Genomic DNA, 15,108 nt, shown 5'->3' on the forward strand with positions numbered 1-15,108 from the left:
CTTTGCAGCTGGGGCTGATCCTCTGTCCACCACAGCAGAACATTTTGCCCCCAACTGAAGCAGGTGATTAGACTCTGCACCCCTGGCACTGCACTGGGGAGGAGACTGAGTGCCAGATTCTTCAGCAGCCTGTGGCATCTTTCAGATTGCAAGCTGACTGGATCAGATCTGTCAACCAACCTGATTTTGAGTCCGATGTAATGCTTCGTAAGCTTTCTACTGGCTAGAAATATTTCACTGTGGGGGCTTCAGTGCAAACCCTTTGCAGCATGTAGCCATCCTGATGGGAAGCAGATACTCAAAGTATCTACAGGAAAGAGTCAGGAATGGACAAATCTCTCATTGGTACTTAGCATGCTTTCTGCATGCAGATGAAAAGAAAATGTTCTGAACTTAAGCGAAGGTTTTCTGTAATTTTGCAGAAGCATTCAAAGGTGATACTGTGATACTTACTCCTTTCTCTTCAAGTTAACCACCTGATTTCATATCTAACTTGACACATTCTCAACAAAATTTGAAGTATCCACATTTATGTTATCTCTTTCACCTGCTGCTGTAACAACCACCAGGTAATAGATACATCAAGTCTGGAGAGTACAACATGAAAATTCTCTTGCACAAAAGCAAAATGTTTTGAGTATTTCTTAAAGCCATCAGAAAGCACACAGGCTTATTTAGAAGGGTCTGTTTCTTCACAGAGCAGAAACTCCAACATTCAACTTGAATTTGTGTTTTTTCCCTCTAAATCTCATCTTGACACAAATCACAAGAACTAACTAAACTACAACTTTGATGAAGATAAGGCTTTCTTTTTTCAGAAGCTGGCCATAAAAGATCTTACAAACTTGATACTGAAGATGAACTACCAAGCTCATTGGTACAACAATTTGATTAACTTTGAATTCATCATCTGGAGTATTGCTATTTGAATAATTGCAAATTATGCCAGAGAAAAGCAGTATGACTTTGCTCGAGGTAAAGCATTATTCTTTACAGATGTGAGACTGGTGCTGAAGATGAGCTACTCAATTGAATTATATTGCAATCTGATTAGTCTAGAACATCTATCTACTCTAGCAGCTTTCTGACTTAGGATAAATGAAGCAAGTGAAAACCCCCATTAATTTGTTCTGATGCCTAGTGACCCAGCCTATTTTCTGCTGAGACATCTTTCTCTTACCTTGACAAAGTTGCAAACATTTTTCCCAACATCCATTGCTGTTGATGCTAAAAATTAACTCCAGTCTTTGAACCCCTCTGCTGACTGGGCTGGCTGCAGAGAAGGTGACAGCCCAGCAATCAAAGAGGAGAATTTTGGAAAGGAGAAAAAAGATGCTCAATTTACATGCCCCAGCAATATGATAGTGGAGAATGGGTACACTTAACAGAAGAGATGTTTCAGTTTGAATCAGCTCTTGGTACAGTCATGCCTGTACGTACACTCAGGACAGGTCACCGTTTGGGTTGGAAATACCAAAGATGCATGCATGATTCTAGCCTCCAGAAGTCCATGGACAGAGCCAAGTAACCAGAGATGAACCACTACAGAGTGACATCTAAGTTTCCTTAAGGTTCAAGTTCTCCTGTCCCTGACACAAGAAATCTTGAGTGTATTTCAGATACCAGCTTGTATGAATCGTGATCAAAGACATTTTGAACCTTCGTTACTACAGTGTCTGTATGGCAGGAAAATATTTCTGAAACCCGTGTCATTCCTCTGCTTTCCTTCCCAAGATACAAGAAGAAGCAGGTTATTCTCATGCAAATGCAGGCACGCACACATCACGCTGGATGCCTGCTGTCTTACCAGAAGAATTTGGCAGATCAAAGAATTCAGATCCATTTTTCCCAGGAAGAAGGAGATGTTCAAAGTTAAGTGGGTGGACAGAAAAATGTGAGGAAGCCTGAGCTCGTGCTTAGGAATTGTAACAACTGATGGACTGCTGGAGAGATGGACATGCAAGCAGACCGACGAGAACAAATACTCAGTGCAAACAAGCATTTCCTGCTGCAGGCCAGATGAGATGATCACAATACTCTCTTTCTGCATCCTAATCTGCAAACCGTTTGTATACACGCAAAGAGGGGACTGCATGTATAAAGATGGCCACGTGAGTACACAAACCAGACTCTGTAATGATGCACGGTTTAGCACACCTAATTCTGGCAAGCTGATTTCTAACATTTTTGTTTCCCATGTGGTACAAAAATGCCACAAAAATACAATGTGTGTGGCTAACTCTTTCAAATACAGTCAGAATAAATTGCCTTAGGACTGTATATTATTGTTTTTATTATCTGCTATCCCACCAACCAGGAACCATTCAGTACCCGTTCTAAAGGTCCACATAGGAAAATTAAATATTAATCTAGTACTTCTCAAAACTGCTCATTTACGTTTCTTGACAACCTTATACCACTCTTGCCAGATTAAGGAGGACTAACGCAAATTCTTTGCTGACATGGAAAACACGTGTGAACAAGGACACTGAAGGCTTCAGCTCCCACATTCACGCCCATGCTTAACATATGTCGTGCTGGAAGAATGGCTGGGTTGGTACAGCCAGCCCCTGCGCCCTGCTCTGAAAAGACAGGAAACCCAAGGGTGCCAAAGGGAAGCCCCTTGGCAGAGCCTTCACAGGGGCCAGCAGGAGCCCCAAGTCCCAGGAGCCAGCCCATCACCACAGCACAGTTCACCCCAGGCATGCAGGAAGGCTGTGCTGATCCAAGTCACGGGGCCAGCCTTCCTTCCCTTTCCTTTCCCTCAACTGCAGTAATGCTTTGTCTCAACCATTTGTACAGCGCCAGAGATGTCTGTCATGACAACTGGCCTAGCAAGGATTGCATAATGCAGGCACGTTAAATATTAATTTAAAATGCAATGTGATGAAGAAAATCATACTTAATAGATGGTAGCTTAATATTTAATAGGTGATACCATAAACTGTATATACGCACAGCCATTTCTCTTTTTCTTTTACCAAGGCAGGTACAACACACAGTAACTGACTTTCTGGACGTCAGGACACCGAACATTCTGCAAGTCTCACCTGTCAAGGACTTGCTAACCTACACAAGCAAAGCACTAAAAAGAGCACCATAGTATATTTTGTTCCCGAGAGTTTGATTTTGGCCTCAATAAGTTATCTAAATGGACACTCTGCAACATTGTGGAAATATGGAAATGAACACAGGAGTAAATAAACTTCTGCTTAAACTTCTCCTCCACCAAAGCTCAAAAGGCGCTAAAGAGGGAAGCTATTTGCTGCGCCCTGTGTGTACCACTGCAGATGAATATAATGGAGCAATATGATTATAACACATGTAAACTAGGACAGACACATTTCAGAGACTCTCCTACAAGAATTAAGTGTCAAAATAAGGTGCTAACAAAAACTAATTTGAAATTACAAGCTCCCTGTTTTATTTCACAGGACAGAGCTTTACGTTGCACAGTTTTCTACATACCAGCATCAGAAGCATGTGACTGCTGGCAGCTGCACGATGTGCTTGTTGGTGGTCTGCAGGAATGCCTTTCAAATAACGAACAAAGATGCCTCTCTGTGGCTTTGAAAGCTCTCCGTCTCTCTTTTAGAAAATCACGCTATTCAGTGATCACATGGTGGAATTATTTATGGGAGGACCTGAGTACCTGGATACAGGTGACAGATTTCTCCAAGGGACATTTTAAAAGAAGAAATACCACAATGACTAGTGTCTTTCTAACTAACTAGGTAGATAATATCCCCCTTTCTAAAATGCATTACAACATGGACTCAGCTCGTCAAACAACTCAGTTGTCCAACACAAACTTGAAGCAGAGACAGAAAAAAGAAACAGGGAGTAGCCCTGTAAGTATACATGCTCAGCTCTTTCCCACAAGGACTTAGGAACCTTTATGTCAGCGAGAGCATCAAGGCTATCCTCTTACTGAAGGTTAAATGATAATAAAGGTACAAGAACAGAAAATATATCCATTTAAATTACAGAACTGAAAGAGTAAAATTCTTTTGTAAAAACAAATGTAAAAACAAATCTCATGGTAACAGAGGAACTTAAAGAAATTAAAGAAATTAAAATAAAAATTGATGCTGAAATAAATGCAAAAGCATCATAGGAGTGAATATATTACAGAACAGCCATGAAATGACTGCGATTGGTAGCCAATATGCTTATGACAAAGTCATTTTTTTCCTTAGCAGAAGAAAAAAAAATATTATATATATATATATAAATAAAAATATAATACTCATTAATGAAGAATAATGCCTTGAAAATGTGATCTAAGTGCAGAAAAGTGGTGTTTATCTTTGGCTTGTGATGCTGACATCAACAATAGAGCTCTCTTATTAACCCACTGCCCTTAAAAATAAACAGAAGTGCACTTTAATCTTGGCAATTTTACTTTTAACTGAGATTAGTCCCTCCACTTTGTTGCACTACAATTAGAGTGGGAGAAAACATGTGGAAATTAAGCAAAAATTATGAGTACTTTTTAGAGCACAGCAATCTGATTAAATCCTAGTTCAGGCTCTTACGTCAAAACATTTCTAAGATGCATGAAGCTCTGCACCCTTTCAGCTTCATGGCAACAATCAACAATTTACAACAATTGTGTAAAACGTTTTAAAAGTATTTATGTTCCTCATGTTAAAATATTAGTCCTTGTAAACACAGCCCTCAATGTTTGCCCCTCTGCAGTCCCCGTACTGCTGTGTTCAACGTTTCCAACTGGGGGAGCCCCCAGAAGTGTTGATTTCTTCAGGCCCCCATCCAGCGCTCCAGAATCTGTTCCAAGTGATGCCTTTGATTTGAACTCACGGCCAAATTTTGGTGGTTAAACAAGCACTCAGTTTTCAAAAAGCTCTCCCTTGGAGTGGAATTCCAGCAGGGCACAGGATGAGAGGAGGCAGTGGTGCAGGTCTGGCATCGTCTTTCCCAACAGCAGGTCTGGGGAGGGGGTCCTGCTGCCCTGGCTGACCAGGTTCGCAGTACCCGTATTCTCCAGCACTCCCCGGTGGTATTGAGCTGTTCCTGACATCGACAGCTAAAGCCCTTTTTTTCCATGATTCCCTTTGCCTAGAACCAATCTGCTTCCCTGTTAGAATCAATGTCCCAGCTTTGGCCATAAAGAATAATAGGAAGCCAAGGAGAGATCAGATGGAGACTGAGATGACTCCGAGCAGGGGAATTAATGAAAACAAGGAAAAGCAGCAAGGCATGCGCTGCACCTGGATTACAAGCTGAGCAACACAAACTCCTGCACCGTCTTTCTTTCAACTACAGGTCTAGATGGAGTGATTTGCTTGTCTGCTTATGCTCCTCCTTGATGCCATGTTTAGTGTCTCCAGTGTTCTTGCAATGAAGATTTGCCCTGCCTACCTGACCGGAGTGTGCATTTCACTCAGCAGCAGCAGGTAAAAATGTGTGCTGAAATGTCGCTGTGAATCTGTTACTTTAGGAAGTTATGATTACTGCACTGAGAAGAGGCTGTTAGGGAACAAAGGCCTATTTTCTGTGCTGAGCTGCTCTAGCATCAGGCATGTTACACAAAGCACTAAAACGCAAACAAGCTGGAATGAGATTGACCTTATTACACAAGGATCACAATCTAGTGGAAAGTTTGAGCCCCAAATCTCCAGTTAACACATTCTAACTTATATGAAAATGCTCCACTGGTATCACTACCCCCTGAACTGTGAAACACAGAGCAAAATTAAAGAACGACTTTTTCAGTTTCTCTGAACAAAGAAAAAAGCAACAGCCTTTTTGATCCAAATCAAGGAATCCAAGAAACATCTGTTTCAGTTAACAAAACCACCCTTTTATCTGTTTCTAGCTTTTCACAACTTTCTGAGTACTCTAAGCACAGCCTTTTCAGGCAGCTTGTTCCTCTCTGCATCCGATGCGCATTCAAGTGCGCAAGGTGCCCCTCAGTACGTCCAGTCTTTTGTGCAAGGGAGCGTTTAAAGAGCAGACCACCCAACTGTATCCTGCCAGATTGGAACTACTGAAAACAGCACCTTACTGTGTATTTTATTTTTAAGTTATTCATGGCCCATAACACTTTTCTCTTTAAATCACTCTTCATTTTATCAACACACAAATGCCAAAACTTGGTGTGACTGCTGTACCTAGGAGCTTTCAGAGCTGAGAGAACAGCGAGCTAAACACTGGTGTGAAAACACATGCTGATTGTCCTTTAGAGGAGCAGTGTGGCAGACAATGCAGAGATAGAAGTTTCGGCCTGCAGCACACACGTGTGTCCTATGCACAAGCACCTTTCTGGCGTGTTCTGCCTTCACGCTGCTCTGTCCACAGCTGAGATGAGAAGAGAGTCAAGGACCAGCGAAGAACAGCATGCGCTCGTCACATTAACACTGCTGGTGAGACAGAAATCAGTTCAAATAATAAACAAGATGACAAATGCACACAATCATTTTAAGTCACTCGTTGGAAGGAAGGAAGGCAGAGAAGGAAAATAGAGAAAAAAAATCTCCGTTCCCAGGTGCAGAGTGTTTTCTCAAGGGAAAAACCCAAAGGGAGAGACTTGCTGTGTATCTGACCCTTTTCGGGATGATCAGAGTCAAGTGCTGTGATCTTGTAAATTCAAACAATTTTTTTGAGGATGGCATTAACCCTACACTTGTGATGTTGGCATAAACACAGTACCAAGTGCATTTTGGCAAAATCTTCATGTGGAGGCAAGGCTCACTTATGACAAGCCTGGAGGTGGGGATGTACAGCCACAGCAGTGAAGAGCATCCTCCATCCTCTCCTCATCGGCAGGAAGGAGCACCACAGCATGCCACGCTGTGCACATCTGTCATGGGGCTTCTGCAACGTGTGGCATGCAAGTTGCAACCCCTGCAAGCCTCCCACAGTCTGAGGAGCTGCGAGCTGCGGGAAGCCACAGTCCCGACCTGCTGTCTGCCTGTCGGCCTCCATCAGCAGGCACTGGAAAGCAGGGCCTGGCTCTGGAGAGGAGCACATCCCACAACACTCCTCGCTGGATGTGTCAGGAACCTTTCTTCACCACGGGGCTGCTGCCTCCTGCCAGGCCCCAGCGTCACCCCCTCGTGCTTGGTTTGCTCACACAGCATCAGCCTACGGGGCCTTCACAAAGATGCATTATTCCCCAGATAGCCTGGTTCTCCATACATGCCGATTTGTGGGTCTTTTTCAATTTGCTCTTCACATTTGTCAGGAAACAGGTGAGACAGAGGGCACCCTCTGACAGACCTGACTTTCTCCATAAGCCCTAAACATTCTTTGAAGATGAAAATATGGCAGACAAAAGATGTTTCATCTCCCATCAGCTACAGCAAGAGGTTTACGGCTCACTGGAACTCTTCCTGCATGCGCAAGCATCTCCTGAGCATTCAGAAAGCTGTGCATGAATATGTAGGTATGCACAAGGCAAGCAAAGCAGATGTTGCAGGGATCTCCACTGGAGCATCTTAGATCACAGAAGTTAATCTACGACATCTTTCCCAGCTGCCAGTTTGCACGTCCCTCCTCCCCTTGAAAACGCAGAGATCTCCCCTGCTGCCAGAGTGAGCAGCTTGAGCTAAAGGAGACAGCCACGCTGGCAGGGCTGTGACTGCGGCTCCCTGTTTTTCCTTGCAAGGGCCTCAGGACATGCAGCTCTACACTGCCAGCTGGCTGCAGTCACCACCAGAGCACCCGCACCTCCATGGGTGAAGACACACGCACAATCCCGTCTACATCAACTGCAACACAATTCTGCCAACAGAGCACAGGGGAATTACACACTGGCAACACCCTCTAAATTCACAGCGTGGTAGAACTGCGAGACTTGCAATTCCCCATATGCCCCACTGTCTCCCCTCACCATCTTGCTGGGATTTGATGAAATAGAGCATTTCCCATGCAGTTTTGCTGGTAGGGGCAGTGGGCAGCATCCCACCTTGTCCTAGGCAGGGCATGGCCTCAGCAGGCACTGGGAAGGAAAGGAAAGGAAAGGGCTCCTCTCATTGCTCTGCTCTGCTGGCATGCTCTCTACCTTGCTGCCACTGCCAGACGTGGGGCACAGGCATTGGGGTTTCCACAGGGGCAGGTGAAGATGTCCAACAGCGGGAGCTAGAACTGTTTTATGGGCAAGCCCTGGCAGCTCAGGAGGATCCCACTGTGTTGTGCCTGATACAGAGCTGGGGGAGCAGGTGGGATGAACTGCTTTCAGAAGACTCCATCAGCTTGTCAGGAACAGGGAAAATGCAGCTTAAGGGAGGAAGAGTTAAGGTTGCCGGTTACAGAAGTCAGCCCATGTCCCTGTCAGCTCCCACACTTACTACCCATTTACCTATAAAAATGTCTGCATGACCATTAGAGCCCAGAAATCATCATGGTTTTGGGGAAAACAGTTTCTCACAGCATACAATATATCACTCCAGACTTTTCCTATGTACGTACTTGTTAAAAAAACGCAAATGTGTTGTTAAACAAACCAAAGTGCATGCCAGTGCTTCACATCAGAAAGCAGCAGTGAGCTTGCACTGGGAATGCAATGAGGATGAAGCCGGATTATATCCTCTCACATTAAGGATGTCAGATGAGAAGCACAACTCTGTCACTTCGCTCCACATGATGCACGGACGTACAGCATTTTTGATAGCTCCGTGAAGGAAAAGGATTCATTCTTCTGTAACAGAGACATATGAGAAATGTGACAGCAGACAGCAGCTTGTACAAACGGTTCTCTGCCTGCTGACACTGGTCAATGATAATCGTACAACTTAAGCAGGAAGGATCAAATGACTCAAGATGTAGAAACAAATGAAAACAAAATCGAACTAATGTCAGGAGAGACTTCTGGAGATCTGAACGTTCAAGTAGACTATCTGCACTACACAGCAAGAGCGAGCTCATTATAGAAAGCATGAGGAGTCAGACCCAGAAGAGGCATGGACAAAACTGCAATTCCCTCTTGCTCAGAGACGAGTGCTCAGCCTGCATCTGCTCCTCAGAAAATCTCAGTTTCCTTTCTGACATGTGTTGGGTCATTGTTCTATTTGACCACCATTACTACTGAGACCTGGTTTTAGGTTTAAGCTTTTTTTAAAAAAAAATTATTTATTATATTTATATTATTTATTAATTTTATATTTATAATAATTATATTTATAATATATTTATATTATTTATTATTTATTAATTTAAAATTATTTATTATATTTAAATTATTTTTATATTAGTTTATAATAATAATATAATTTAATATAATTTTTAAAAAAAAGGCTAAATGGAGAATGATACTGTCTTTTTTCAGCAGAGGATACTGAACAAACGCATAGTTTCCTCTGCACGCATGTTCCTTCAGGGGCATTTCTGCAGCAGAGATGACTAACCACACACAGCTCTGCCAGCCATTTGTGTTTGTGTTCCCTTCTGTGTCTGGATCATATACGGGCTTACAAGGCAACAGCTGTTGATAAGCTAAGAGAAGCAACAGGGCAGCTCAAGCTGGGAGACTTCAGTTTCCAGGTTCAGAAGTCCCAGGTCATTTCCAAAGAGTGACCATCCTTATGTCTCCATGAGATCAGCTCAGCTGCCATCACAGTCCCAGCAGTGACTCCTGGCGTTTCCCTCTGCTGTACCTGCACAGCCTCCTCAGCTTCTGCTCGATGATGTCTTGTGTGTTTCCTCCAGGGTGACCTGGACTGTGAGGCTTGCTAGCTCCATTCCGCACATCTTGATCCTGGGGCTACTTACCCGGGGAAACCCTGGGGCTACCTCCAGCTCCATCTGGTTCTGTCCTGCAGGCACTGTTGCTGGGATTCACCCACCAACTCCACTCACCTCCCCCTATGTGTGTGGGGTGGGAAAAGTCCCTCCATTCTGTGTTTCCAACATAAAAGTCACTGCCAGTGAAACGAGGAGGGAGCACCTCAATGATTTTAGTGCAGCAAAGGATCTCACTTAGCTCAGGAAAAGAAACATAAAAACAATTGCTCAGATGATTTTGTCTCATTTTAAAGAAGAGAGCAAGACCCACAAGGCTGGGCTTCTCCAGACAAAGAAAACCCCAAGGGCTATCTCCAAAAATATCTGTTTAAATCTGGAATGTTTCTTTTGTATCCAGAGTGCCCACTGAAAATAACAAATAGATGATGCTTTTTTCCCCACTCCAGCTAAGTCAGAGAAGCTAATAATTCGAGGAGCATTCTGTGACTCACTTAGCTCAACTGAGGCAGGCATAAACTGTGTCCTAATACAGATGTTTGAAGGGGGAAAAAGCTGTATTTTCTCTGGGAAAGAACGAGGAAGTGACAGACATTGAGATTTAAATGACAGCATGTGACATTAGGAGCCACAATTAAAAGTCATTATGGGTTCCACAGTAACAAATTATCATTGTAGGCTACTCCTTTGGGAAAACAGCAACAAATTAATAGATAGACCACTGCCTTCAGTCATGAGGGAAAAAAAGACCAGGAAAAAAATGCCCTTGGAGCTAAACTGACTTGAGAAGAAGGGAAAGAAGCCCTTATGGCTGAGAAGTACTCCCTGGGCACTGCCAATGCACCCATGGGCATGCCAGCCCGAGCAAGAGAGCTGCAGGCTGAGGAGGGGGCACGTGGATCTGACATGCAGTGTCTGTGTTAAGGCCAACTCACAGTTTATTATGGGAATGTTTGGAGAAGCTGCCTTTTTGTTCCCTTCCCCATCAGTTCAAAAAAAATGTGACTACTCCTCTGTATCTACTAAAACTTCAGTAAAGCTTCCTCTGCCTGGTCCACAGTTATGGAGAACTCCTCTCCCAAATCTGCTCTGAAAGCATTCACACCACAGAACTGAACAGGTCTGTGAGAGTCTTGAGCTCCTTCACCAGTTTTTGCAGACACAATCTTCATGTAAGTGTTTTACAGAAAACACTGTAGGGCTCTGGCCAGGGCAAGCAGCAAGGGATAGGCTGCAGCCTGTTGGAGATGTAGTTCTGGACATACCAACAGCTGTTTGATAAAGCTTATACAATAATAATATAATTTAGCTAAGTGCTGTTCCTTCCTGGTTTGTTATTTCCAGGTCTGGAAGCATGTCACTTCAAAGATGAAAGTCCCATTCCTTTACATCTGTCCAACTATTTGACACAATATATACAAATAATAACAATGATCACCAAAACTCTTGATAGCTTACTAATAGGAATCATACTGGCTGCATTTCCTTGGATGGTTCCTAAAGGTGACCATGGGTTGTTTTTACTGTCTGAAATTCACCTTCAGTGAATAAACAGAAAGGTTATTTCCCTGCAATGTTGGAGAGAGAAATTGAGAGTGCACGGATGGCCGACAACAGGCTGTCAATCAGTGCCATGCCACTGATCTGAAAGCTTACACCTGCAAGTTACTTTCGTTGCTGGCTGAGCTGCGTGGGTCCCTAAATCCAGAGGGGAACAGCTTGGCAGCTTGGGTTTGCTGAGCACTCATCTCAGCTCTAAGTCTCTGAACCAAAGTGAAATGAAAAATAAATAAAACAAAACAAAGCAAAATAAAATAAAATACAACAAAATACATTAAAATAAAATATGAACTCCGAAGGTCTAGAGGCCAAGTGTCCTGAAGAGCAGGGTCACATCCACTACATGCCAGAGCAGAGGTCTCCCTCAGATATGGGAACAAACATCTCTTGCCTGCAGAGCGAAGTGCTTTCAGTAGGAAATGGAAGAGCAGGACAGCAGTTTCTCTCTAGCAGTTGGTACCCAACCTTTTTTGTCAGTTGTCAATGTTTTCTTCTCCCTCGCTGATCCCTCTGAGTCACAACGCTGATAAAACAAACACTGCTATGGCAGAATCCAACATACTCTTTGTATACTGTAAGCCAGTCCTGCACACAAAGCAAGATCTTTATTTGTAACCAAACACAAGAATGAATTTGTTTATTTCAAAAAATAGAGATGCAATTATTGCTTTATATGCCGGATCAGCACCTAGCAGCTCTGTAAGAAACTGGAGCCTTACAGTGACAGCTGAGGTAGGATTCTTTTGCTCAAATCTGAAATTACTACAGGTTAGGTATACTAATAAGAGCTAAACACTGTAGGTCACCTTTCTGTTCAGCATAGGAATTTCTAAGCAGAAAGTTTATTTCCTCACAGAATAGGATATCTAAAATAGGTCAGATGAAATTTACCTGGGAAAGCCCAATTGCCTCAGATCATGCCTTTTAACCCGTCCACCTGCCATTGGCTTGGCTGCTGGCAGGTCACAGCACTGCAAAACTTCTGTAGGAGGAAAAAAAACCTATTAGTCAAGAAGCTCAAGAGTGGACCACCCTTCAGCTGCTCGGAGAACAAGGGACTTTTCATCTCTTTCTGAATGGATGCTCATAGGATTTCAAAGAAAAACAATAACTTAAGCATTCCTAAATCCTTTCTTTACATGTGTACCACCACTGTCCATTCAAACAGGCATGTGCCAAAATGGCAACATACTGTTATGAGAGGCTCCTAGTTTCTCTTCCACTCTTTCATGGAGTTTGGCTGCGGTATTATTTCTGTTTTTCTAAAAATAATCCTTCTATCACCAAATCTCTTCCACAGAGTCAGCAGTCTCACCCTTTACATTCTTTAATTAAAACTGACAAATGCAAGAATAATATATAGGTCTATTGCAGTACTTGTATCATATCTGTGATATCCCAGTTGTAACAAAAAAGGTTATTAGCATATATTGAAAAGCCTGAAGAAAAACAGTATGACCTTAGAGCCAGATGAGAGCAGCTGATACAACCAGAAACAATTAGAACCTGATTGTATGATTACAAAAAGATTATAACATCTCCTAAAACCTAATGATGGGTGTTTCAACAGCAAAAGACCCATATTGATGAAAACTCAGTTACAACATCATGAAGTCAAAAAGTGAAATGATCAATCAAATTAAAATCTCTAGCTCTGTAAATGAAAACACCTTTGCTCATTAGAGAGATGCATTTTGTTTCACTTATCTTTTTTTTTTTTCCCAATACCATGGCTTTTTCTACCTTGCTGTATTTATTGTGATGCAGAACAGTTCGCTCATTTTCTGAGGGCTGATTTGCTTCTGTAAGCAGTCATATCTCTGCACCAAAGCACATACGTGTTTATACCAGTGACAGACTCACCTTTAGCTATCTTGCTTTCACTAGTGAAAGATGGGGTATGAGGAGGCCAACTATAGCCTCGCAAGACATCCAGAATGCTAAATGAGCAGGGCAAAATGTGCATGAAGCTGGCAGATAATACTTCATGATTTGCTCAGCTCTACTGCTGGATTTGCTTTCTGTGGGGACCAGAAGGGCTTCCCCTTGTTAACTCACATTTGCATGCCCAGTTAGCAGAAATCCTCCTGGGCCACCAGAGCACCTGTGCCATTGTTTGCTGGGAGAAGCTCTCCTGCTCTCCTGTCCCAGGCAGCCCACAGAGCACTGCAGTAACGTACAGCTTGCAGACCAGGGGCAATCTTCTGGCACATGAACATCTGTGGGGTGAAAAAAATAGTTCCTCAAAAACTGGTCTGCTAAGAAGACTGAGCCCACCAAAAACCTCTCCTTGCCTCCTCCCCGCTCCTCCCCCTAGCTCCCATCACTCACACCCAACGTATTTATTCTTACATCAGAGCAGCATTTGTATTATTTATAACATCCAATGTTAATCATACAGACAGAACCTTCAGTTTTTATTACGTGGGTCTGCACTCAGCTGTAAAACACTTCTGCAGGCTCCAGCACGAGCAATAGGCTGAGTGGGAGGACGACCATCAAAGCCTGGGCCAGTGTCACAGAGGTGGCTGCTCAGCCTGAGACTCTTAAATCCTCTCCTTCTTATCTTTGTTGCAAACAGAGGTGAAGAGACAGAAACATCTCTCTTGAGCCATTCAATCCATCTTCAATCACTTGATGGGATGTCAGTAAATACCAAATACATTTTCCTACGATTTCCATGAATCATTACACTGTAATACAGCAAATACAGTTGTGTAACTGTGAGGCTACCTTTTGTGTGCTGTAAATTGAGAGCTTCAGTAGGGGCACTCCCCTTGTCAGTTCAAGATAGCTTGTGATTACAGAGTTATTCACATACACCATGCTCTCCTATAGAAACCTCTCTCCCCCTTTCTTGCTTCCATGTTTCTAAAATAAAGGTTATGTGGAGTGAAAGAACGTTTGTTTTCCAAAGGAAAAACATAAAACTTAAACTGAAACCATGCCTTCAGAAACTTCTCCCTAACATGGAGCCATTCGTTTGCTCTCTGCAATAGTCATATCACTTCATCTCCCTGCCTTTCAGGCTGCTCTTCATTGTGAGTGGCTGTCATTCAGGAGCCAGCTCCAGAGCACCAGGTGGTATAATATAATATTTATGGGTTTCAACCTTTTCACTAGCTACTCCTCTGTATGAAACTATATATAATATATACAAGTTTGTTCAGGAAAGCAAATTGAATCTTTAAACAAATGTGGCCTACATTATACAGGGGGTCAGAGAAGGTGTGCATAATAGTCCCTTCTGGCCTGAAAATCTAGGAATCCATGAATTTAGAAATAACTGCATAAAACACTATACTCGCACCCTAAATTTTACACTAAATCTTTTCAAATATTAATGAGAAGCTGTGAAGCTGAGAGAGGATGATGCCCTTGGATCCTTGGCTAAGGGATGTTTGCCAAGCTCTCCTGAAAAAACTTTTAGCTTCTGAATGAATGAAAGCAATAGCCTTACAGGCTGGACCAGTGAGTAACAAGCGTATCAGCCTGGAGGTAGGATGGGGAGCCCATGAGGACTGCAGCTGCACTCACCGCCTCCTCTCTGCTGTGTGCGACTGCTTCTCCAGGCTGTTATCCCTGCTTCCTGCAGGAGGTTAGCGGCCCCATGAGCTGCCACCCCAACAGCTCTACACCCTGTGCCAGCTACTGGGAAAGGCTTTAAGTAACCGCTGTTTGCTGCCTGGGGTGAAGGCAACCAGCGGACTTTAAGGTGAGGAACAGACACGCCTCAGGATGCGGTGGGAGGAGGGCAGGGATTAGGTAAGATGATGGCAGAAGCCTCCTCCAGCAGGACAGCTGCAGGTGATGTACACAGGTCTTGCACAAGGCCAGCTTTGCAGA

General features: G+C 43.3%; 1 long non-coding RNA gene across 3 annotated transcripts in view; it reads right to left on the reverse strand.

Moving 5' to 3' along the window:
- Window positions 1–1,398: 1,398 nt before the first annotated feature.
- Window positions 1,399–15,108, reverse strand: part of LOC140002387 (uncharacterized) — a 108,227-nt gene continuing 94,517 nt past the window's right edge. For all 3 annotated transcript variants that reach the window (XR_011808758.1, XR_011808760.1, XR_011808759.1), the window contains 3 exons: window positions 13,321–13,481; window positions 12,154–12,244; window positions 1,399–6,383 (listed from right to left, as the gene is read on the reverse strand). This is a non-coding gene — a long non-coding RNA (uncharacterized lncRNA). The remainder of the gene's footprint in view (window positions 6,384–12,153; window positions 12,245–13,320; window positions 13,482–15,108) is intronic.

This window comes from Anas platyrhynchos, chromosome 4, assembly GCF_047663525.1.
Source record: "Anas platyrhynchos isolate ZD024472 breed Pekin duck chromosome 4, IASCAAS_PekinDuck_T2T, whole genome shotgun sequence".
NCBI lineage: Eukaryota > Metazoa > Chordata > Aves > Anseriformes > Anatidae > Anas > Anas platyrhynchos.